Source organism: Saccopteryx leptura, chromosome 13 (assembly GCF_036850995.1).
Source record: "Saccopteryx leptura isolate mSacLep1 chromosome 13, mSacLep1_pri_phased_curated, whole genome shotgun sequence".
NCBI lineage: Eukaryota > Metazoa > Chordata > Mammalia > Chiroptera > Emballonuridae > Saccopteryx > Saccopteryx leptura.
In genome coordinates, this window is record NC_089515.1 from 51,829,922 (window position 1) to 51,853,024 (window position 23,103).

Sequence of the window (23,103 nt, forward strand, 5' to 3'; positions counted from 1 at the left end):
GGGACCGGAAGAGGAACGATGTTTTCTCCTTTTCAAAACCGTCTGCCTAACTTTCTACCCCTGTTGGAATCCCAGCTTTATTAGCAGCAACTTTTGCTTTTTCAGAAATTTATACAGACATCTATGGTTGCCCTAGCTCCTAATTGATCTCCCTGAATAATTGACATACTGCTGTCAATGAAATGGTGGCCAAGATTATTGGCTATGCAAATAAAGAGTCAATATCTGACATTATGGTGAGCTCTGACTTGACAATATGTTAATTCAATACAAATTTAGTTAAGTTTCTGCTATCTGGCTGTAATAAAAACTAAACTTGTGAGGTGATTGCAGAAATGACCATGATAAACAAGACAGTGCTTATGCTAAGATACTCACTGACTAGCAAGGGAGCTAGACATGAAATAAACAGTTATGATGAAAAAGTTATATAATAAAAAATAATTATGATAGCAAGAAAAGTTTGTTATCCAAAGTTTTGTGGGAACACAAAGGTTGTGATTAAGTTGTCTTTAGTTTGTCTTTAGTTTTCAGGCTAATGTTAAGGTTTTAACATCACATATCTCTTCCCCCAATGAGATTCTGACCAGCTTGCCTAGGGCAACCTCTAGCAGTCTAGCTCAGTGTGAGCTCTCTCTTGTGTGGTCCATTACAGTGTTAAATCAAGGCCAGTGGGAACCCTAAAATGAACACACGGGGGTCTAGTCTAGTTTCCAAAAAATAAAGGTTTGAGAGATACAAGGTCTGCTTTTTATATTATTATGATGATGATGCATTTTTTTTAAGTGAAACAAGAGACAGAGAGAGGGACAGAAAGGAAGGGAGAGAGATGCGAAGCATCAATTCTTTGTTGCGGCATCTTAGTTGTTCATTGATTGCTTTCTTATTTGTGCCTTGACCGCGGGGGGTGGGGGTGGGGCTCCAGCTGAGCCAGTGACTCCTTGCTCAAGCCAGCAACCTTAGGTTAGGCTCAAGCCAGTGACTTTGGGTCACATCTGTGATCCCACGCTCCAGCCTGATGAGCCCACAACTCTAGACAGCAACCTCAGGGTTTAGAACCTGGGTCCTCTGTGTCCCAGGCGGACGCTCTATCCATTGCACCACCGCCTGGTCAGGCGATGATGATGATGATGCATTTGTAATAGTTGTAAGGATGCAAAGCTACTAGCATAAACCCATGTTCAGACCTTCCGGGCCTGACAAGTTCTCGCTGGTCACTATGGCCCTGGCTCTTTGCTGGATGCTGGATAGAGGTATTCATTCATCAGACACAACATTTGTACCTGAGGAGTTTTCTTGCCACACATGGTGCAAGGGTGTGAATATCTTTGAGGTAAAAAAAAAAAAAAACCTCTCTCTTTTCACTGATGATACAAAAATACTTGCTAAGCTCTTTGGGACTAAGAAGCATTGACTCCTATGAAATCTACCCCCCTTGAACTACTGAAGACTACATTTGTCATTCACAGAAAGACGGAGTGAGGATCTCTTCTCACATACGTTTGCTCATTCCTATGTTCCTGAGAGAACAGGAAGCAAATTTTGAACAAGGTTCTAAAGAATTTGGCAAATTCAAAATTCAGTCATTCACTTTGTGTATACTTAGTAAGTCATAATTTTTCTTGTATGATTCATGAGGAAGAGATCTCAAATTTTAACCACTTATATAAACTACAACTCATTTCAATATATTTACTGTTATAATTTTTGGAAAAACAATTTGTGTTTAGGGTTTTGAATGGGATAAAAAATTATTTAAACATTTCTAAAACTTCATTATCTAAACATATCAATATCTAAACATTGTCTAAAACAGTTTTAAGGGTAATAATGATAACTTGAAATATACTAATGTTGGATTTTAATTTAGCCCTATTTTGCATTTTAGCCACCTACCACACAAATCAATTGTGCATTTTAATCCAATTTTAAGCTTCCTGCCGTGTTGCCCATCTATCTGTTCAACGTCTCTTTTGCTGGGTCCCTTTCTCGGGTCTATCATTTAAGCGCATTGCCAGATTATTAAATTTTACAAATGACAATTCAAACATGATCGGGCGAAGTTTACTCTGGAAACCCGGCAGTTTCGATGACGGTCTCTGTGAGGCAGAACGGGCACCACGCCCCCTGCTCCCAGCCTGGCCTCCGGGCTCACGGTCGGAACCACCCCCTTGGAGTGACGAGTTTCGAGAGAAGGGTCGCGGGCAGCCGTGGCGCTGGCTGGGGGCAGCTGGGAGAAGGCAGACGGACAGACTAGGCTCGGCCCCGTGGAACGTCTCTGGCCCATTTCCCTGCATCTTCCTCAGCACCGCCCTTAGGAAGGGTCTTGGATATGTGGGGGGCTATTCTCAGTGCTTTGCCGTCTATTGAAAGACTCATTGAAAACCTTCTCTTGTACTATTGCGCCCTTGGGGGCGATGGCTTACGCTAAGTTAAGCTAGTGTCTTCACTGCTTACAAGTCTAACCATGGGCCCTGGCCAGCTGGCTCACAGGCAGAGCATCGACCTGGCGTGTGAAAGTTCCAGGCTTGATTCCTGGTCCGGGCACCCAGGAGATGTGGCCATCTGCTTCTTCCCCCTTCCCACTTCTCTTCCCCTCCCACAGCCATGGCTTGACTAGTTCAAGCACATCAGCCCACACACTGAGGATGGTTCTGTGAAGCCTCTGCCTTGAGTGCTAAAAATAGCTCGGTTGCAAGCACGGCCCCAGATGGGCGGAGCATCAGCCCTAGACGGGGTTGCTGGGTGGACCCTGGTCAGAGTGCACACAGGAGTCAATCTTCCATCCTGTCATTTAAATAAAAAAAATAAAATAAAGTCTAACAGTGGCTGTAATAATTACTGCTTCTGCCACATATCTCCCATGAGTCACGCTTTGCTTACTGGGCACCTTCTGGACTACAGCTTGAAGGCAGTGCTTACGAATGACTGCATTCATGTCCGGACAACACCTACAGCGCCATCTATTTATGGCGTCAGGCCCCCCACCCCGGTGGGCACGGGCTGCATGCTTCTGTCTCTGTCTCCACTGCCTCAGTCTTCCTCCATGCTCCTGACTCGAACCCAGTCACGGAGGAGTTTCGCGACCCAAGTTGCCCAGAGCTTTGATTTGTATTCAAATCTCCCCAGCAGAACTGAAGAAGCATTTTCCGCCTCCCTTTCTGATGATTAAAATGTCACCACTGATCGTAAATGTTCCAAGGACGGTCCCTTTGGTAGCACAGCCAGTCGTGTGGAGGACTGTAGTTGAGTCCCCCAAAATGCTCCAAATATGGTGGGTTGAGCAGTTAGACTTTTCTCCTAAAAATATTTAGGTTTGTGACATGTGACCTCATTGAACTTGTTTTCATCCTTTTTCAGTTCAAAAAAAAATGAAATCTGCCTCTGAGTTCCCACTTCTTTCACTTAAAATTTATCACCACTTATTTTGGGCTCCATCATCGGCCGGTTCCTGTCCTGCAAATGTCCCAGGGACTGTCTCAACCGCTCTGGACTTGGGGTCTCAATGGAAACAGATATTCTAGTTGCTAATCCAGGCTACACTCTCTAATGTTGGGCATGGGAGCTGGGAGCTTGAGTCCCTGGATGTACCTTAAGATACATCCTGAAGCCATGTCTAGGGTCTGGCCATTGCTTTGGGGCACTTTCAGAGCGGCAGGCAATCACCTCGTGATTTTGAACAAATTGCTCTCAAATTTGGGGAGGCCCATCTGTGCTTTCTTCTGTTCTGGCTTGCTTGTGTTTTTTTTTGTGTTTTTTTTTTACCTCTCCCTTTCACAAATAATCTACCTAATCACAATGAACCTTTAAATATTCACATTCTGGCCTGACCTCTGGTGGCTCAGTGTTGTGGCTTAGTGGATCAAGTGTCGACCTGGAATGCTGAGGTCACCGGTTCAAAACCTCAAAACCCTGGGCTTGCCTGGTCAAGGCACATATGGGAGTTGATGCTTCCTGCTCCTCCCCCCTTCTCTCTCTCTGTCTCTCTTCTCTAAAATGAATAAATAAAAAAAAAATAATTAAAAAAAATATTCACATTCTAGAGAAGAAGATGGAAATGTAATAACCCAGCTGGGTTGTTTGTTTTGTTGTATATTTAAATGTTGCCAAAGGAACAGCCCTGCCCCCAAGCGACTTCCAGGCACAGCATGGAGGCTGCCCGGGGGCTTGGCAGTCTCTTCTTCCGTACCCCCCACGCCACAACATCCAGGTGTCTAATTTCCCTTCCTTTTTCTTTATCACGGCCCCAGAAACAAGTCTAGTGCTTCTCCTCATCCCAGTTTCCATTTTAAATTTTCTCCATCTCTTTCTCTAAAAATAAGTGTGCTCCAGTCACATACCATTGAATTGAAAATTCCCATAGCTACCCAGAAAGTTAAAGAGCTAGATATGCTTCAAGTCAACATGTCAAAGAATCATGCACTGATTCAACCAACGGACTGCATGTCTACGACGTGCCAAGAGGTTTGAACCCTTGGAAACAGATGAGTAAATGCAGATGGGATCCCTGTCCTGAAGGAATTTACAGTGTTTTGGGAGAGATAAAGAACAATTATAATACTGACTTCTGAGCCACAGCGGGAAACAGCGGGTGACAATGGAGACTTTGGGGCGAGTACCTCTCCCCACCTGGGAAAAATTTGAGACTTTCAGAAAGAAGGCAAATCTAAGAGGATCGAGGAGTGAGAAGAACGGAGGAAGGGAACGTGTCGCAGGAAAGTAGAGCACCTAGAGCAGGATCAAGGAGGTGGAGAGAGAGTCATCATTCTATAAGAGTCAAGAGTGTGTCGCCAGGGCTGGGAGTTGTCCTTCAAGGTGAGCACGGCGAGAGGGAAGGCCATGAGACCCACGGGCTGGGGAAGAAGTGAGAGACATTTCTGTAATGACTTACAAGGCTCAAGAGCCCCAGATTCACAAAGAACTACCAAGTAGAAGTCTACCTTGTGAAGCTATTTCTCGCCCACTATCGTCTAAAAACTCAAGTGGGTGCCATAATTTTCCCAGAAACTCTCAGGTAATGACCAGCCATTCAGTCAGTTTTAGTAAAAAAACACACAGATCAGTTAGTTTTGGTACCTAAAGCATAGCAACTGAAATACCCCCGTCCTGCGTAACAGTCAAACGGAGCTTTCTGCCTCTTAGTGGTGGTTGTGGGTGTGGTGGGCTTCTCCCTAATTCCCAGCCTTGGGCTTCTTTTTCTCCTGCTCACCCCTCCTGGCCTTGGCTTTCATCCAAGTGATCAGGAGTGACCAGCAGGTCGCTTTGCATGTGATCAGGTGACCACATGCTCTGGGCTTGGTGCATGTTCAGGGTGGACTCTTCTGTGAGGTGCTATTGAGTGTCTCTTGGATGATGCCAGTGTGCATGTCTAACTGCACTTCCCAGCTATAGGCAAAACATGTCCTCATGTCCAAAACCAACTCTTGCTTTTCAGACAGATTCTCCCCTTCCTACTCTCACATCCCTGCTAGGACCTCCTCTGGATTTTCTGTTAGCATGGCTCCTGGTCAACTTTTCCCCACAAGGGGAACCATCTGGCACTCTTCCCTGCCACTTCCCAATGAAGTGGAGTCCCTGCACTTTAGTCCTGGCCCCTTCCAAAATCCAAGGGACACACATCAAGTGCATTGTGGGGTGGGTGAGCTCAGTTTGTGACAATAGGGGAACACGTTCCAAGAACTTGCTACAAAGTCCCTTTTCTTTCACAAGCCCTCCAACATTTTTATACCCTTCTGTGTATACCTTACATTAAGGCTTGGAATTTGGGTTTTGGCTACTTTCTTTGTAATTCTCAGCTCCTTACTTTTAAAAAAGAGCAGAAATTGTCCATTTGTGTATGTAGGGGGGCTTTTTATTAGAACTTCGATAAAAAAGCTCCTGTTTTAAACAAAATTTTAACAAGTATAATACATTGTATTTGTATTCATAGAAAAAGGTGGGACTTTATCTGGGTTAGGGAGGGCCCCCTAAATCTGTTTAGTAGCTCTGAACGTGGCAGCAAGGGCATGAATCCTGATGCCTAGCAGGTCCGTCCTTGGCACCTTGGTACTTCCCACTCCACAGCCCTGCAGAGCATCCACCCTTAAAAGGGATGGGTGGTTTCTGGCTGCCAGCTCCCCCAAACTCTGCCCAGGAAGAAGGGACATCGTTACTTGAATCACATTAGACTGGGATGAGGAAGGTAAGTGGCAGCTGCCTGACACGCCCCCAGCCTGAGTCCTCCCACCCACTCTATCATACTTCTTTCTTCTCTTTATTCCCTTCAGCTGAAGTGGATCGGACAGCTGACCCCTCACCAGAGTGGGAATACAGCAGTCGGTTGGGGACGTTAGGGAGGGTGGGCATGGTGTGGGCCTTCAGACTCTTCCACGCTCTGGACACAGTCTCCAGAGCTGCTCCCGTCTGCTCTCTGGTCTCATCTCTTCCTCAGAACTCGTCTCTTCAGTCTTTGGGGCTCCTTCCTCTTGCCCCCTCCTTCTCCCTGGGATTCCCCCTTCTTGGGCATTCTCTTTTGACACTACTTTCTTCCACTGCTATGTTCCTCCTTTTTATTGTAGAGTTTCCTTCCTCCAAGTCTCTCTCTCTCTCTCTGCCAGTACCATATTTCCCCATGTATAAGACACACCCTTTTTCAAAAACTTTGGGTTCTAAAAACTGGGTGCGCCTTATACAGTGGTTGTAGGGTTTTTTTTTACTTGCATTTGCCACTTTCACACTTGTTTTTGCCCTATGGGTGCACGATCAGTTCAGGAAACACATAACAACAAACACAAAGAAGACTGCTGCGGAGGAAAAAACAAAACTTGCCGTCATACCTGGAGGCTTGACACCCAAGCTCCAACCACTTGATGCAGCATCAACAGACCCTTCAAAGCCGCCATGAGAGAGGAAGGGAACCAATGGATGAAGTCTTCTGGCAACAATTAGATACCAGAAGGAAAAATAAAGAAACCACTCCAGGAGAAGTTTGTACCTGGGTGAAAAAAGATCCTGGGATAATATCAAGACTGAGATCATTGTCAAGTCATTTAAGAAGTGTGGCATTTCAAATGACACAGAGAGAGAACTGAGGATGAAGCAATATATACAGACAGTGACTCATCGTCAGACACAGACGAGGACAAACTAATGGATGGGAGTTCTGACAGTGGTAAGGAGTGGCGTGAACTTTATGATGAATAGAACTTGAGTTCAATAACTTTATGTCATACTTTTTTTTTCAAAGTTCAGGCCCCCAAATTAAGGTGCGTCTTATACATGGGGAAATACGGTATAATCTTCATGTTTCTAGGAAGAAGACAAATCTATTTCTTTAATTCACTTGTTTTCTGTTCTGTGTGCCTCTCTGTTTCTTTCATCTGAGTTTGCCAGGGTCAGGAACTAAATGTCTGTCTCTTATCAGGCTCACCTAATATGTTTGCTAGCAAGCAGAAATGGCTGGAGCCTGAATGGGCTGCAAGAGCAATAAGGATATGGGAGGAGCAAAGAGACAGGATGCCACTTCACTACCCAAGGGACAATTGATTCAGCCAGGACCACCCTGCCCTGGACAACTGTCTGGGTGGCCCATTCCCACACTCTCTTAGTGGTACCTGGCTCTTCTGCACCCCTGCACAGTTATTTGCTATAAAAAGAATAATCAACCAAGTTCAGTATCAGCATATCCATCACCCTCACCATCTGGCTCTTTGTTCTCCAACTGCGAACAGCAAGAAATCACCTACTGCCTTTTTCTTGAATTCCAGTGTTGTTTGTAAATTCCCATCGGGGAACTCCTCAAAGGACAGAGTACCCACCTGACCCCGCCTCTCTTTTCTGCCGTCTGTCCATCAAAGCTCCGGAATAGTGACATTCTCAATGGGAGAAACCAACTCGCCTGTGGACTCTGAATCACAACCTGACAAGAAACCTGGCATAAAGTAAAGCTCAATAAATGTTCACTGAAGGGATATTCACCAGTGATCTCATATAAACAATGCGAAAACGTTTTCAGGTATCTATTAGTCCAAGGGGTGGCCACCTGCATTGAGGCGTGAAACCAGAACAAGAGGATTTGAAGGGAAAGGAGAGAAAAAAGTGAATGAATACCAGGCTATTTTTCTTTCTCGTTTTATTTTCAGGGCATAAACCCTAAAGCTGGAGCTGGTCTTCTGAGCAGCCCCGAGACTGTTGCAAGTGCTTGACGGCTGCAGTCTCCAATGTCAGGGACCCGACAGAGGTACGTGCCTCTTGGTACAAATAGTTCAAGACCAGCCCCAGCTTCCAGCTGGGAACGTGGGCCCAGCTTTTCAGGGGGGCTCTTTTGTCATTGACCTGGATCGCAACGGGACCTCGGTGCCACCCCCCTGTCCCACCTATACGGGAGTCCGGAACAGGCTACAGCCAGAGGTCTCCGGAATCAGGTGCAGCTTCAAACAACATGAGAGCGACTTCGGGGAAAGCAGACAGCTCAGTGTGATTTACTCAGCAAAGGGCGTGTGTTGGACTCGGGAGGAGACTGTTCTCTGGGCCTCACTGTGGATGAGGTCAACACACACACAGTTGCCCTCCATGTGGAGGAGCCCATGTGCACCGAGGCTGAAAGGCCGAGGAGGAAGGGTCTGCATCACCTCAGCGCTCTTGATTTGAAGACTTAAAGCTCAAAGGCATCTCTTCACTTCAAGTGACAGGACATCAGAAGCTGAGCGGATAGGACGAGCCAGGGCCCAAGCAAGCACAGGTCCGAGACCTGCCCCTTCCAGCCCCGCCTTGAGGCCCAAGACCTGGGATTGCAAATGATGGCGCACCATTCCCCCACTGTGCCAGAGCAGGACCAGTTCCCCGAGGCCCCCAAAGCAGGCACACGGCCGATGTCCACTGGACGCCCTACTCACGCCCTCGCAGGGGCAGAGGCAGTCACAAGTCTGGATCCAGGGCACCGCCAGAAGATCCCTGACAAAGCGTGCGCAGGGAACTGGAATATTTATTTCAAAAGCAGAAGAGATAAATAGGCTGGGGCTTTTCCAGGGGCTCCAAGGGACCCACCCTCACCCAGCCACGTTCTCTCCCTCCTGCTTCCATGTTAACTGGAGTAGGGGTGGGGGAGGGAGGAATGTGATGGTTGAGGGGTACACTTCCAGCCTGGGGGATACTTTGCGCTCCACATCAATGGCAGAATCCTTTCTCCCTTCCTCACTTTCTCAACACTCCCCCCTTTGGGGCCTGGGCGTTCCCGTGGCCCCCAGGCTTTCCTTTGAGCCTCTCCTGTGACAGCGCGGGAGAGTCCTGGGGTTGAGTGGACAGAGCATCGTACACGAGAGTGAGTTCCTGCTCTTTGTCCTTTTCTAGTTTTTCACAGGTCTCTGGTAGAGACACCTCTGTCCCTGTCTTCTGCTGACATTGTCTACTAGTTCTTTTTTATTTAATATATATATATATATATTTTTTTTTTCTCTTTTTAACTCACTGTTCTTTGCTCTGGACTTTCCAGAGAATGCTTCCAACATGCTCACTTCTTTTCTTCTAACTCTTTTGTTATTAGAGTCTCTGTCCCTGATTCTCGCCTGCGTCTCTGTGCGTCTCTGTGCATCTCTGTGCATAGCAATCTGTCTCCTTACTAGATTCTCCTGTGCCAGGGAGATGGTGCGCTTCACTCATTTGTCTTTCCTTTCAGAGGAAAGCAGGCCCTAGCGCGGCTGCAGTGGGCTTGAGGAACACTGGAGAAATGGACACCGTGTCTCTATTCCAGCAGAAGAACCGAGGGACTGGCGCCTGTCCCTGCCAGCCGTGACTTTCCCTCGATCACCCTTCTTTTTCATTCCCAAGAGGTACTCTGGGTGAACTGGAATTTTCATGAACCCCATCTGAAGAACTTCTCCCCACCTGGCTGGCTCACTGGCTGCCTTCCAGATGAGAACGCTTCATAAAATGGCTTCCCGTTCCAACGGAGCACCTCCTATCCAGAAAGGCTCGTTCCTTTGAGACGTTAATTCTTCCTCTGAGACTGGGCTGGGCTCTCTGCCTTGACATCGGAGTTCTCTCCAGGTTTCCTTATCCGCAACCCCAGCCATCCATGGAGTAGTGCCTTCAAGGGTTTATTCCATTTGTCTTCCAAGAAATTAACTCCCTATGTTACCTGGCAAACCCCACCTTACTGTTCTAGGAGATACCAAATGTTAAGCTACAAGATTAACTGCTTTAAGAGAAAAGGGCACTGTTTCTCATTCATTGCTGTATCCCCAAGACACTGTAAGAGTGTCTGACTCATCTTGAGTTTCCACAGACGTGTGCTGAATGACAGTGAGACATTAATGTCCAATTCCCAAAGTGCTTTATGGATACAGTGTGGGAGGCAGGGTGGGGCAGGCAGCCAGGAGGAGAAGACAGGATTATGGGTCCATGAGTTCTAGAAAGAACTGCAGAATTAGCTTGCCAGGTTAGGGCAGACCTTCTGTGTGTCAGAACACTTGCACCTGAGGGACCCACACAGACCCCCCCCACCACCACCATGGTAACCTGAAGTCACTCAGTGCCCTGGAAACAGAAAGAGTTCCTAGAAGAGCATGACTTTCTAAGCAGGTGCAGCCAAAACTACAGATCAAGGCCAACTCTTTCAGCCTTCAGCTGCCAAAAAGAAAAAAGAAAATTGTACTTGTTTTCAGGTCCACAAATGCTCCCTTCAAAGTAAGCATCCCGACTCATTACAGAGTGTGATTGCATCAGTCAAGGCCCAGGGGCCCTGAGGTGCAGTGGGAGGCCCTGAGGTGCAGTGGGCACCACCCGTGGCCAGAGGACCCAACATAGAGGGAGGGGTCTGCTGAAAACAGGTGAAGCCACAGCTGGGGGTGCAGTACCAAGCAGAGAGAGGAATGAGGTACAAGGGAAGTTGCTGGTGAACATGCTTGAAGTCATTTAGCCTTTCCAACAACCTGACTTTGCCTCATCTGTGTTAAAAGAGCTCTAACAAGGGTCACTGGAGAAAGCTCTCTCTTGAGAAAGGGGGACAAGCCCAAGCTGCTCTTGGGAAACCAATCTTTCTTTTTAATGTATTTATTTTAAAAAAATTTTATTGAATTTACTGACTTTGGTTAATACAATTATATAAGTTTCAAGTGTATAATTCTCTGGTGCATCCTGGTGCGGACAGCTCGCCCTCCTTGCTCGTAGAGTGTGTCGGCCCCCCAGGACAGAGGAGAAATGAAGGCTACCCTAGTCACTAAGGTTCTCTCTGGGGGGTGGGGGGTGGGACCCCAGGCCCAAGTCAGTTTGTTTCAGGAATGCTTATTTTGAAGGGAGAACTTGTGGGTCTTGGTCAGTTTAATTCCCTTCAGCACCCAGTCTGGGCTCTGGCCCGGCTGAGAACTCAGTCGGGAAGAAGGCCTGGAAGAACCAGCACAGGAGGGGGAGACGCAGCCGCTGGAGTTTCAAGAACCTCAAGGGTGCCATGAACCTCCCCCCAGCCCCTGCCCCAGCCCCAGCCCCAGCCCTGCCTTGCAGCCACAGGGCCTCCTCCGGCCGACACACACCACAGCGTGGGGAGCCCCGCCCCTTCCATGGGGAAACCCTCTATTTCCGCCCTCCCATGTTGGGCAGACCGATACTATACAAGCTTCCTCTTCCTTGGGATCTTTTACCGAGAATCAGAAGGAGGAACAGACAAGTCAGACAGCGACGTCTGCGTGCTGGGCCCTTGCCATCGGAGTTCTCTTCCGGAGATGCACTGACAGATAGCGTGATGTGCCCTCAGGGAAAGAGGCCCCCTGGCTCCCAGGGGCCCCAGGGCCTGGCCCTGCCCCACGACCCGAGCCCTCGGTGGCCCCTCTCTGCTCTCTCCAGAGCGTCCCTCTGCTTTTTCCTAAGGCTCCTGTCCCCACGCCTTTCTGCTGCTCTTCTCGGCTACTTCTCTCCACCCTTTGTCTTGTTTCGGGATATATACCCTGCATCTATTGGTCTACTTAAAAACAAAATAGTGTCCACAGTGTGACAAGACCGGTTCAAGAGGAAGAGGCAGATTCATTGCAACAAGGACAAAGCCACCTCACAGTTCCCCTGGTCCAGTGGTCCCATGTCCCCTTCGCCTCTCCTCGTGGGAATCTCGGGACTCCACAGGCTGGACGGGGACAATCTCCTTCCCCACCCTGCTCAACTCCACCACCCTCCGGTCTTGACCTGGACACAGCAGCGAGGATTCAATATAAAACTGTGCACTTCAACCCCCTGAGCCTGAAACCTAGGCAAAGCCCTCCCCGCCCACGAGCGGGAGCCCGCCTCCCTGCCGGTGCGCTGGTGTGAAGACGGAGCAACGACTCTCGTCCACAGAGCTGCAGGCCACGCAGCCTTTTGCTGTGGGTGACCTGGTGACCCGGGCTTCTCCAGGTGTGAGGGCACTGGGGGACACTTCACCCAGGGCCGAGTGATTCCACAGGGGATGGCCCCCTTCCTCAGACTGTGAGGGCACTGAGCACAGAGCTTTGGGGAAGCCAGGGGCTCACACCCTTTCCTACCCCTGAGCAAACACGTCAACAGCGTTCACGGGTGTCTCTGAGAACACGTCTCTTAGGCGAGCTGTGTACGGACGAACCCACTACAATCAGAGCAGTTCTGGAACTGAGACCTCGGGCCCGGATACCTTGTTTATTTAATTAAACAGTGATTTGGGCATCTTCGGAACAATTTTGCTGTGCCTGGGACCCATTTCAAAGGCTCCATTAGCCATTGGCTTCTCAAGACTGCCTGGGTTTCAGGAGGGACTGGAACGAGGCACTTCCAGGGCTGGGCTTTGTGAGATTCAGGAGAGTGCCTGGCTCGGGGGACATCAACCCCTTTCTAAAGAAAGGCCACCCAGTCTCTGGCCTTACACTTCCCTCAGTTTACGTTAAGAAACATCCGCTGCCAAGATAGGGCTTTCTCTGGGGAACAGTTACATTTAAGTGCCCTTGGCCTGAGAGGAGGGTCGTCATTATTCACACAAGAACAGCGAGGGGCGTGCCTGCAAACCCCCTTCCTCAGGGCTCTCAGCAAAGGAGAGCCAGGGCAAGGAGGAAGATTGAAGGGCAGGGAAAGGAAGATTTCCCAGACAGCGGGGCGGGGCTGGGACAGGGGTCTGGCAGGCCCCAGCTGGGGACGAGCGTTGCTGACCAGAGGCGGCCATGAGCCTGGGGACAGGGCTGTGGCTCACTGGGTGAGGTCAGGTCAGCCTTGACCTCAGCAGCAGGGGGGGGGGGCTTAAGGCCGAGGGTACTTCTCAGGTAGTTTACAATATGCTTCCATCTGTACACGCCCCCCACCCCCTACCCCTTTCACATGGCCTCCTCAGGCCAGCGCAGGTAGGCCAGCTGGCTCATCGAGACCTGGCTCAGAGCTTGATTCAAAGAGAGATGCGGGGGACAGCTTCCCGCCCCACCAGCCCTCCGGTCCGGACCGTCTTTCTTCCCATCAGTTCTGACTTCCCTGGGCCAGAAGGCCACAGGTCGTAGTTGAGAAGATGCAACTCTAACCCCGGGAGCCGAGGCTTGCAGGCAGACGCGAAGCACACGCCATCTTGCCCAGGTCATCTACGAAACCCTTCGTCGTCCCCGGCCCTGCCCCCGCCTCTGGGCCCTCCTCCTTTCTCAGTGTCGGCCGCGTTGACTGTGACCTTCAGAAGAGCTGGCTGACTCTCTGAGAGCCCGCGGCCGGGGCCAGGGGCCAGGGGGCAAGGGGGCAGGGGCCAGGGGGCAAGGGGCTGGGGGCAGCCAGCTGTTTCCCTATCCCAGTCCGCGTCCCACCCTCTGCGGCTGGGGCACTGTGGTCCGCGGGAGGCCTGCTCACACCTGGACTCTTGTGACTCCTCGGTCCCTGAGGCCACCTCCCAACTCTGTTCTGTTTCTTCTCTCTCATAATGTGGCTTCTCCCCCGTCTGCCCTCGTGTGCAGTGTCCCCACGGGATGTCTTCTCCATCGCCCTGTGGCTTCCTCTCTCATAATGTGGCTTCTCCCCCGTCTGCCCTCGTGTGCAGTGTCCCCACGGGATGTCTTCTCCATCGCCCTGTGGCTTCCTAGGCGTGAGAGCCAGGGCACCCCCCCCAGCTTCCTTCTGCTCCCCCTCCGTCACCCCTAGAGATCTTTGACAACAGTGACAAGACAGAGTGTGAGGCCTGTCTCACTCCTATCCTCCAAGCTGAGCAGGGACTTTTTTTTTTTTTTTTTTGCTTCAGCTCAACATCCTGTTTCTTCCCTTTCTTAAGATGACATAAACGCAACAGAAACGTTCCCGTTGAGCCATCGACCACGTGGGTTTCTGCAAGGAAGCAGCGTCTCGGTGACACGGTGACACGGTGACACGCCAGCACCGCCCGCTCACCCTGGTCCCCTCCACGAGCATCTGAAACTCATCCTTCCTTCGGGACCAGCCCCTGGCCTCTGCCCTGTCCCTGGGGGTGCCCAGCGGGCGGCTCCCAGACACACTCCCAGCCCTGGTGGGCGCCCACAACCCCAGAGCGTGGACCCCCGGGGCATCCCTGCTCCCCACTCCGCAAGCCCGCGTCTGGTCTCAGGAAACTTCTGGCCACAACATCCCCGACAGGCCCGTAACGCAGCCCCTCGTAGAACCAGGACCTCCAGCATTTTGGGGGTACTCTCTACATTGGACATGTGGACCCAATGATTTTTTCTGGTCCCCAAAATAACAGTAGAGCAGAAAGGGAGATGGCAGGGAACTGGACACCCAAGTTAGCACCCCCTTGAAGACGATGAGATCTTCAGGAGCAGAGAGGGCTCGCTTACCCACCTGGCACCCCCTAAAGACTCTCTCACTGTGCTCCTTTTCTACTGACATCTTAGCTTCACCGCCTGAAGTGGCTGTCCTTCTAGGTGAGTGTCGTGCAGGAGACATGTGGGATACAGGTATTTATAAGGTCTCACCAAGGCCATGGGGGAGCTGCGTGACCATCATTTCCCTGATATGTAGGACAGTGCCCGTCCTTGGGACCCGGTGAGCCACAGGGGCTGTGCCCCCTATTTGTGGCTGCATCCCTGGGACCAAGTTCAAGTTCATAGCTCTTTAGTGGAAAATACTGGAGTGAGGAAAGAAATAACCGCAAGAAGAAAACTAGCAAATGAGAAGGGCTTGCTACTGTGTCCTGGACTCAGCTGGTCCCCTGGGGAGGGCCGTGGGGGCCCCTGCCTCGGAGCCCCTGCTGAGGGGACTGCAGGCCTCTCCTACAAGGAAGCAGAACAAGATGAGCCCCGCCCCCCACCCAGCGGGCCCTCTCCCACGGCTCAAACAGTCAAAGCAGCTGATCCAGAGAAAAACCCCTTGGAAAGCTGGATGAGGAAACCATTAAACCCACCCGGGCTGCCGCGCGTGTTTTGAACTGAACTGGCTGTTCTGTCCGTTTCCCAAGTGGCCGCCTCTCAGCCTGTGACTCCCGTCCCTGCGGCCACACTGCCACGGGGGGGGGGGGGGGCTTCTCCCAATCAGGTCCTCACTTAGGGGCCAGTCAGCAGCAGAGTTCTGCAGCAGGAGAAGCTGGGGAGCCAGCCTTGTTCCCCTGGAGGGGTCCCCCCAGGCCCAGAAATGGTTCCCCTGGTGACGGGTGCCTGGGGAAAGTTCTGGAAAGTCTACATGGCCATCTGATGGCAATGACTCTTGGCAAGGCCTCCTGGGGACCGGCCTCAGGTCCGCACGTTGCTACCAGTCACTCCTTCTAGTCCCCAGACCTGGGACCAGCCAGTGCCCCCTCGGCAGGGTCTGCCTCTCCCCCGAACTCTATGTCCCAGGCTGCCAGTGTGAGTCTCCTCAGGTCTTAGACACGTATGAATGCCTGTGTCTAAGGTGTGAGGACAGGCGAGTTGGGAACTTCTGAGAGTCGGGGGTCTCTGCTTCTGTGGAAATCACCCGTCTCTGTCGGGGGCCCCCGGTCCGAACTGGGAAGGTGGGATGGAGGCTCCAGAAGGCACGCCCCGATTTCCCTGTCGGGCCTGGGGTTGGCCCAGAACAGGGGTCCCAGCAGGTCTCGGGGGGGGGGCGCTCAAGCTGGAGATGAGCCTCCCCCCCAGGGAGGCCCACGCAACGCCAGGGAGGCCTCCCTTCTTGTCGTGGCTGCCTTTTCTCCTCATTATCCTGGAACGCCACACGGGCGAGTCTTGAGGTAGGAGCAGAAGGGACAAAGACTGACCACATGTCTGCACAGCAAGCAGGGGACACCCCACGTCACTGTTCCCCGTGGGGTTGGGGGAGCAGCTCTGGCCAACCTCAGCCCCTGATGTGCTCTGCCACCCGGCCTCCCCCTGGCCCTGGCCCTGTCCCCACAGCCCCCTGGCTCGTGGCCACTTCTCTCCTCCTCCTCCTGGGCCCCCGCCCCCGCCCCCAGGGCTCTCCCCACCCCCTCTCCCTTCCCGTTTCCTCTTTCTCCTACGGTGACATTTGTCGTCGTGGCCCTGTCTGCCAACTGCCTGGGCTTCCTCTCCGTGTCTCTCTCTGCAGGTGAGACCTCCACATCTCTGGCCCCTTGTCCCCCCTCGATGTCTCTTCTGAGTCCTGAGAACTCAGTGCTTTGAGACTGTGTCAGCGTAGCCAGCTCAATCTCGCCCCCTTCCTCCCAGCCCCTGCCCAGTAGGGGGGGGGGGCAGGCTCCTTCCTCAGACGGCTCTCGCCTGACTTGGAGGGAGTACCACCTTGGTGACACCGCAGTGCCACCGGTCTCATTCCTGGGTCCCTCCAGTTGTCTCTGAAACGCCTCATTGGCCATCAGCTCGGAGCTCTGTCATCACCATTGCACTGGTCCCTGGCTTCTGCCCTGTCACTGGGGGTGCCAAAGAGGTAGCTTCAGATACAACCCCAGCCCCTGTGAGTACCCACACCCCTCCAAAGCCTGGATCTTGGGGCACCCCTGCTCCCCCTGCACCAGTGTGTGTCTGGTCCAGAGTGGACAAAGAACATTCTAGTTTTCAATTCCCTGCCTGGTCACAGGTTTCCCGATTGACAAGGTTCCCCCGAATGCTTCTTAACATAGACTTCATCTGAAGTATGTCTTGTTCCGTGTGGGCCAGGACTCTGGGGAGGAAGACCCCCAAGCCCTCCTGCTCTGACACCCCGTTCATTTCACTCTCAGCATGGCACTCTGCCCTTTCTCACTAGGGGGGAAGGGCCTTCAACGCGGTGGCTTTGTCTCCTTCGTCTCAGGGTCCCCACCGCCCAGCAAAGTGCCCCCCCCAAATATGCATTTCTTATGGATGGGGGAAATCCTGAAGGAAGACCTGGAGCAGCACGGCAACGGGAAAAACACGAAGGGATGTGCCAGGCAGTTGGGCCAGGGCCCCGTTCGGTGGTCGGCTGGGAGGGGCCTTCCCCACAAAGCCCTTTCTTCCAGGTGAGCTGGGTCTTTACACGGGTCAGTGGCCCAGAGTCACCGTCCCCCACCCCACCCCACCCCACCCCACCCCACCTCTTCAGCAGATACCAGAATACATCATTTCCTGCCTCACTGCAGTCCTACAGCAATAATGGGAGCCTTCCTAGAACCAGCACAGACGTCTGTGGTAGAAGGGACTGCTCCAGCGCCCCGGGAAGCAGGGGCCCTACTGTGGGCAGGAAGGGAAGGGAAGGGAAGGAACAGGGGCCCTTGCTCTGCCAGGGGTTTCCTGAGCAGCCTGGCAGGGGTTCTCAGCGAAGAGAGGCGTGAGTCTGGCGCCTTCCTCCTGGGCGTGTCTGCACCCAGGGCTCTGCAGGCAGCAGCTTCCGAGAAGAAGTCACCTTGTGTCTCAACAGAAGCCTTTCTGCGGACTCATCGGACCCTGTGGCCCGCGGAACCGCCCCCACCGTCCCGGCCCCAGCTGGATGCCTGACTCTCCACCATTACAGAGCTGCAGCTGCCGTTCTCTGTGAACCAGTGGCGGAGTGGAGGTTTCCTTCTGGAAAGCGATAGAATCCCTTGGAGTCCGAAAGACCAGTGTAACTCTGGCTTTATTGGGGGGGGGGGGGGGGGGGGGGGGGAAACCCGCCAGGCTGTCTCGTAAAGGAGAGAGAGCAGCCCCGGTTCTCTAACAGGTTGGGTTAAATGGGAGATTTGAGGGTGGGGGCTGGTGGTAGTCATTACGGAAAAAGGTATCTTTCAGCGATTTATGGAAGATTAATTGTAAGTAAGCTAGGGGACCTTCCACACCCGGCTTAGTCACCCGGCTGCCCAGGGGTTAGTGACCTGGAACATCCAGTTTGTCAGTGTCCCTTGGCCCATTTAAGGGAGGAGGGGGTCATGGCCCCCACCTGCAACACTATCAGAAAGAGCCCCTGTTTCCCAGCCGCCCACCCCTAGCTTGCCCAGCTCGCTGCTTTTTTCCTGATTTCTGGGGCTGGGCTTCCCGGGAGGGCTGGGCTGAGGGAACAAAGAAGAAAGGAGGGCACTTGGGGGCTTTATGTCACCCCCTGTCACTACGCCCTCTGCTCCCCGCCTCCCAGACATCAGTCGGTGCCTCCGTGCCTTAGTCCTCACAGCCACCACCCTGAGGATATAGCCGCCCACCCCAGGTCTCGGCCTCTTTCCCCCTTCCCTTCCCTTCCCTTCCCTTCCCTTCCCTTCCCTTCCCTTCCCTTCCCTTCCCTTCCCTTCCCTTCCCCATCCCAGACTTATTTTCCCCCCTTCCCATCACTTCTCCTCCCTCTTAGCATCACCGTCCTAACCTGCCAAGTGGCCCATCTGACCTCCAGCTTTCCCTTCCCCTGTCCCCCTCGACCCCACCCTGCACACGTGGCCTTGGGCACGGTTCCTGTTCGCTCTCGTTGCTTTATGAGAACCGGGGCTCCGCCCACGGGGCTTCTGGGACCCCCCGGGAGGGGGTGACTCCAGGGACCAGCCCCCCTGCCCTGCCTGGCCTGTTCCCTGACCGCCAGCGGGGCGCTCCTGGCCCGGCCTCAGGGTGGCAGTCTCAGGGTGCCCGCCCCTTCGAGGGCAAACCCGCTTCCGGGGGATGGCTGCCGCCCCGCATAATCATAAACATTTGAGTACAAATCTATATAATTATCAGGGCCTCTTAAGGGCAGAGGACTGTTTGTGCAAGCTTGAGGGTCTTCTCAAGACGTTGCCCCCACGCCCACCCACAGAGAGGCAGGTACCAGGAGGCCCCAGGGCCACCGCCTCCCCCAGGAGCGCAGGGCGGTGGGCGGGACCGTTGGGGGACCGGTGACCAATCAGGCCGCAAGCTCCGCCCCCACCCCCCCACCCTGCCCGGTGGCCGTTGCTTCCGTTGGCTCCGGGGGCACCCGGCAGGGTTCTGATGCCCACAGTTGGCCGGGGGGTAGAACATATATCCACCGGCCTCACACAGACCCTGCACTTGGGGCTCCCTGAAAGCTGAGACTTTTGAGGGGCCCAGGCAAGACCCCCTATTCAGAACAGGCCGCTGTGCCCCTAAAGAGCCCAGGGACCCACGTGGCCATCCTGAGATGCTGTCTCCCTGCAGCGACCCCGGCATTCGGGGAAGGAAGGGCGTGCGGACCTGCCTTGGCTGAGATTTCAGGGGGTTCTGATAACACCCGCCCCCGTTAAGAGAAGTTCTCCCTCCTGCCCTATCTGTCTCAGGTCCCACCATGATGCCGCCTTCCGAGGGGGCGCTGGCACCGTGTCTCACGCTGTCAGCGTCCTTTTCTTCTTGAACATGAGTTGTCAGGACCCCTTTCAACTGGGGCCAAGTTGGAGAGGGGGGTGGGAAGGGCCCAGGAGCCCACCCCGCGGGCCTGAGCAGGCTGGCTGGAAGGGACGGAGAAAGCATCTGAGGACACACCTCAGGTGTGCCATGTGGGCCTGGCGGGGTCCCAGCCCAGCCCAGCCCAGGCTCGAGACCCAGTGCCCAGCAGGGCTGGGCCGTCGGGCTCTGGCTCTCGGGCGGGCTCCTTGTCATGAGGGGACGTGCTGAAGCTCCTGTCTTCTTCCCCACAGACCCTCCCAGTATCAGTGACCCAGAGCCAGCACATGTCCCTGTCACTGGAGGCTTCTGGCCCCAGCAGGCCTGAAGACAAAGGAAGGTGAGTAGCGGAGTCCTGAGTCGGGGCCCTGCAGGCAGCCCCGTGTCTCCCTCCCTTCTCCACCGTCGGGCCCTGGACGGCTGCTGCCTGGGGTGGTGGGAGGGACCGGGGTGGCCAGTCCAGCGTGGGGACCGTCCCCGACCTTGGGTGACCCTTTTTCTCCTACTCAAATGGTACTCCTGCCTCCTTGTTCCCCCACCCTCTCCACCCCCCCTTTTCCTGACAAGACATGTCAAATTGGAGGAAACTTTCTGGGCGATGTCAGCAGGCAGTCAGCCGCTTGCAGCGGGGTAGTGCTCCCTGTCTCCAGCATCTGCATTCTGGAAGCTTCCTTTGGTCCTCCTTGCTTGAGGTCGTCTCCTGGCTTTTCTGTCTGTGTCTGCCTCTTAAACACAAGTCCCCCCTCTTTTCTTGTCTCTTTTGGGGGGAAACCATTTCTCCAAAGCTTCCTGATCACGATAGGTCACAGGTGGGCCAAGATAATGGTACACGCTGTCCCCAGGGCCACCTGGGGGCCTTGACCATACATCCCTTCCCCATTAGAAGGTGCTGTCCCCCCAACATCAGAAGGTAATCTTTGAATGTCCTCTTTCTGCTTTGCTCACAGGGAAGATTGGGCCCCAAGTCAAAGATGGAACCAGAAGGCTCAAAGTGACGGCCACATCTGACTCCCCTTAATTTCACTACTCTGTAAGCACAGGTGATGCAGAGAAACACCTTGCTTCCTTCACCCCCATTATTGTCCCTGGGGGTCAGGAATCTCAATGCTGAGATGACCCCTCCCCAAAGCTCTTCCATTGGCCATCAGAAGGCTGCAATAGTCTAGGTTACTGGTCTCCTGTCAATTTTACCTTCTCACCTGCCCAAAAACTGGAAATGGCAAGCCAGATCCATGAAGGACAGGACCTCCTGGTCCCTGGGGGGAGGTTTCGGGCCAGTAGATGCCACGCCCTGAATTTGTTTACCCCCCCCCCCCCCGGCCCCAGGATAAGCCTAATCTCTCCTCCTTGTCACCCTGTCCCACTCTCTTATGCTGACAGAGGGCAAGCCGCTGTTTCTCATGCATTTCTGGATCCTTGGAGCATAGCTCCAAACTTGGCGTGCAGGCTCAGCACGTGCTTGAATAAAAGTATTTCACAATGGCACATACAAATGTTGACTTTTTTGTTTCCCTGAAATTAAGAATAAGGGAGGTAGAAGAAAGCACGGGACAATCCTGACGAGCTCAGGAAGAGGGGCGGACGGGACCGCAAGGACTGGGGTGGGCATGTGACTTAGGGACCCTCTGCCTCCTGCGGATGAGTGGCTGGGACTCGGGACTCACAAGGCTGATCTGGAGACCACTTGGGGAATTTCAGGTCCAGGGACTATTGTCGACCTCAAAGCAACCTCCCGTGAGTAGGAGTTGTTGCTAAAACACGAAGAAAAGGTCAATCCTATCCTAGCCGGATCAAAGAGGGATCTCGTTCTCCGCCTGGAGCTCGAGGAATTGAGGCAGACAAATGGATTTTCATTGTTTATCAACCCACTTTCTGTCTGCACCCTCGCGAGGCACTCTTTCCAGCTCTTCCACATGTACATGGGATGTAAAATAGACCCGTGGGCATAGGTAACAGTGACGGGGTTACTGGGGGGAGGGGGCTGGAGGAGATAGAGGGGAAGGGAAGTAAAGAGGGACAAGTACACTGTGGCGGAAAATGATCTGACTTCGGGTGACGGGCACACAACGCAATCCACAGTTCAAGTGCTGTAGAAAGGTTTACCTGAAACCTAGGTACTCTGACTGATCAATGCTACCCCCTTACATTTAATTTTCTAAATAAAATTATATATAAAAAAATACGGAACAGAAACCTCATATGGCCCACAGAAACAACAGAAAACGAGAGTCTTCAACTGTTCCTGGGCCTCCGAGTACACACACTTCCAGATAAGATTCAAATGTGAGGGAACTCGCTTTTGCAGGGCAGAGTCATGCATGTGTGCATGTGTGTGTGTGTGTATGTGTGTGTGTTTGCATGCGTGCATGTGTTTTTTGTTGGCATGTGTCAGTGTTTTGGGTACAATGCTCTCAACAAAACTGTAGCCACGGTGCTAGGACTTCCATTGTATCCACTCCCAGACAGGGCCCAGGAATCTCCCGCTTTGCTACCGGCTGCACAGAGTTCCGTGCTGACAAAGACGTCATCAGCAAGTCCAAGCACAGAGGAGAGAACACCAGGATGCCTCCAGTCTGGAGTGTCGGCTCCCGCTGCGAGTTCCCAGCCTGCCGGCCCTACCCTACCAACGCATTCTAAGTTCTCCCCTCCTCCTGCCTCCAGTCGGCTCTGTAAAAAATCCATCGCTGCACAAAATGTCTAGATAGTTGATAACCTTTGCCCTGCTATGTGTGACGATCCATCCAGACCAACAGTTCTCTCTAGCTTGTTTGCCAGTTTTAATGAAACACTTCACTTTTGGTGGCTTATCCACTACGTCCGGCACCAGAATCCCGATAGTAACACAGTCTTTTGCTAAGGGGGCAGGGGAGAGGGAAGGAAACGGGACGTTATAAAACACCTTTCATACATCACTTCCTTCACATACATTATCCCCTTGACTCACTGCAAAAGTCGTGGTGGCGCCCTTGTTAGCGCCTGTTTCACAGATGAAAGAAATGGAGGTTCAGACACGGAGATGCAAGTGAAAGGTCATTGGGGACACACACACTAGTCTGTACCGCCCACACTCTTTCCATTCTGTTGTGCTACCTTCTAGAATGTCACCAGAGGTCCGGTTTCACGGCTTCTTCGTCAACCTGAGCAAAGCATTGTTTTGTCCACCCCACACACCCCCCCCCACCAGGACGCACACATTAATTACATTTGCACATACTGTAGGAAGCTTTTGTTCGGATCACACCGTTCCTGTAATCGGATAATGTCCGGCACAGGGGTGTTATACTCACTGTTGTCTCAGCCCTTTTCATCGTCTGGGATGATGTCCCCAGGGAGGTGAGTGGTCTCCAGGGAGAAGATTATAAAGCTAAAATTAAAAGACATGAGAAACGGCTTAAGCATCGTCAGCCCTGATCATTGAAAACCGCCCTGTCTAGTCAATATTGAGAAAGAGCAGAAGGGTGAGGTT

The 23,103-nt window shown here is 52.7% G+C and overlaps 2 long non-coding RNA genes across 3 annotated transcripts in view; both read left to right on the forward strand.

Moving 5' to 3' along the window:
- The window catches only part of LOC136384679 (uncharacterized), a 708,322-nt gene that overhangs the window by 482,092 nt on the left and 203,127 nt on the right, over positions 1-23,103 (forward strand). The gene's annotated exons all lie outside the window — the stretch shown is intronic.
- LOC136385082 (uncharacterized) lies at positions 17,857-20,760 on the forward strand. Its single transcript, XR_010747700.1, has 3 exons — positions 17,857-18,006; positions 19,892-19,977; positions 20,585-20,760. It is a non-coding gene; the product is annotated as an uncharacterized lncRNA (long non-coding RNA).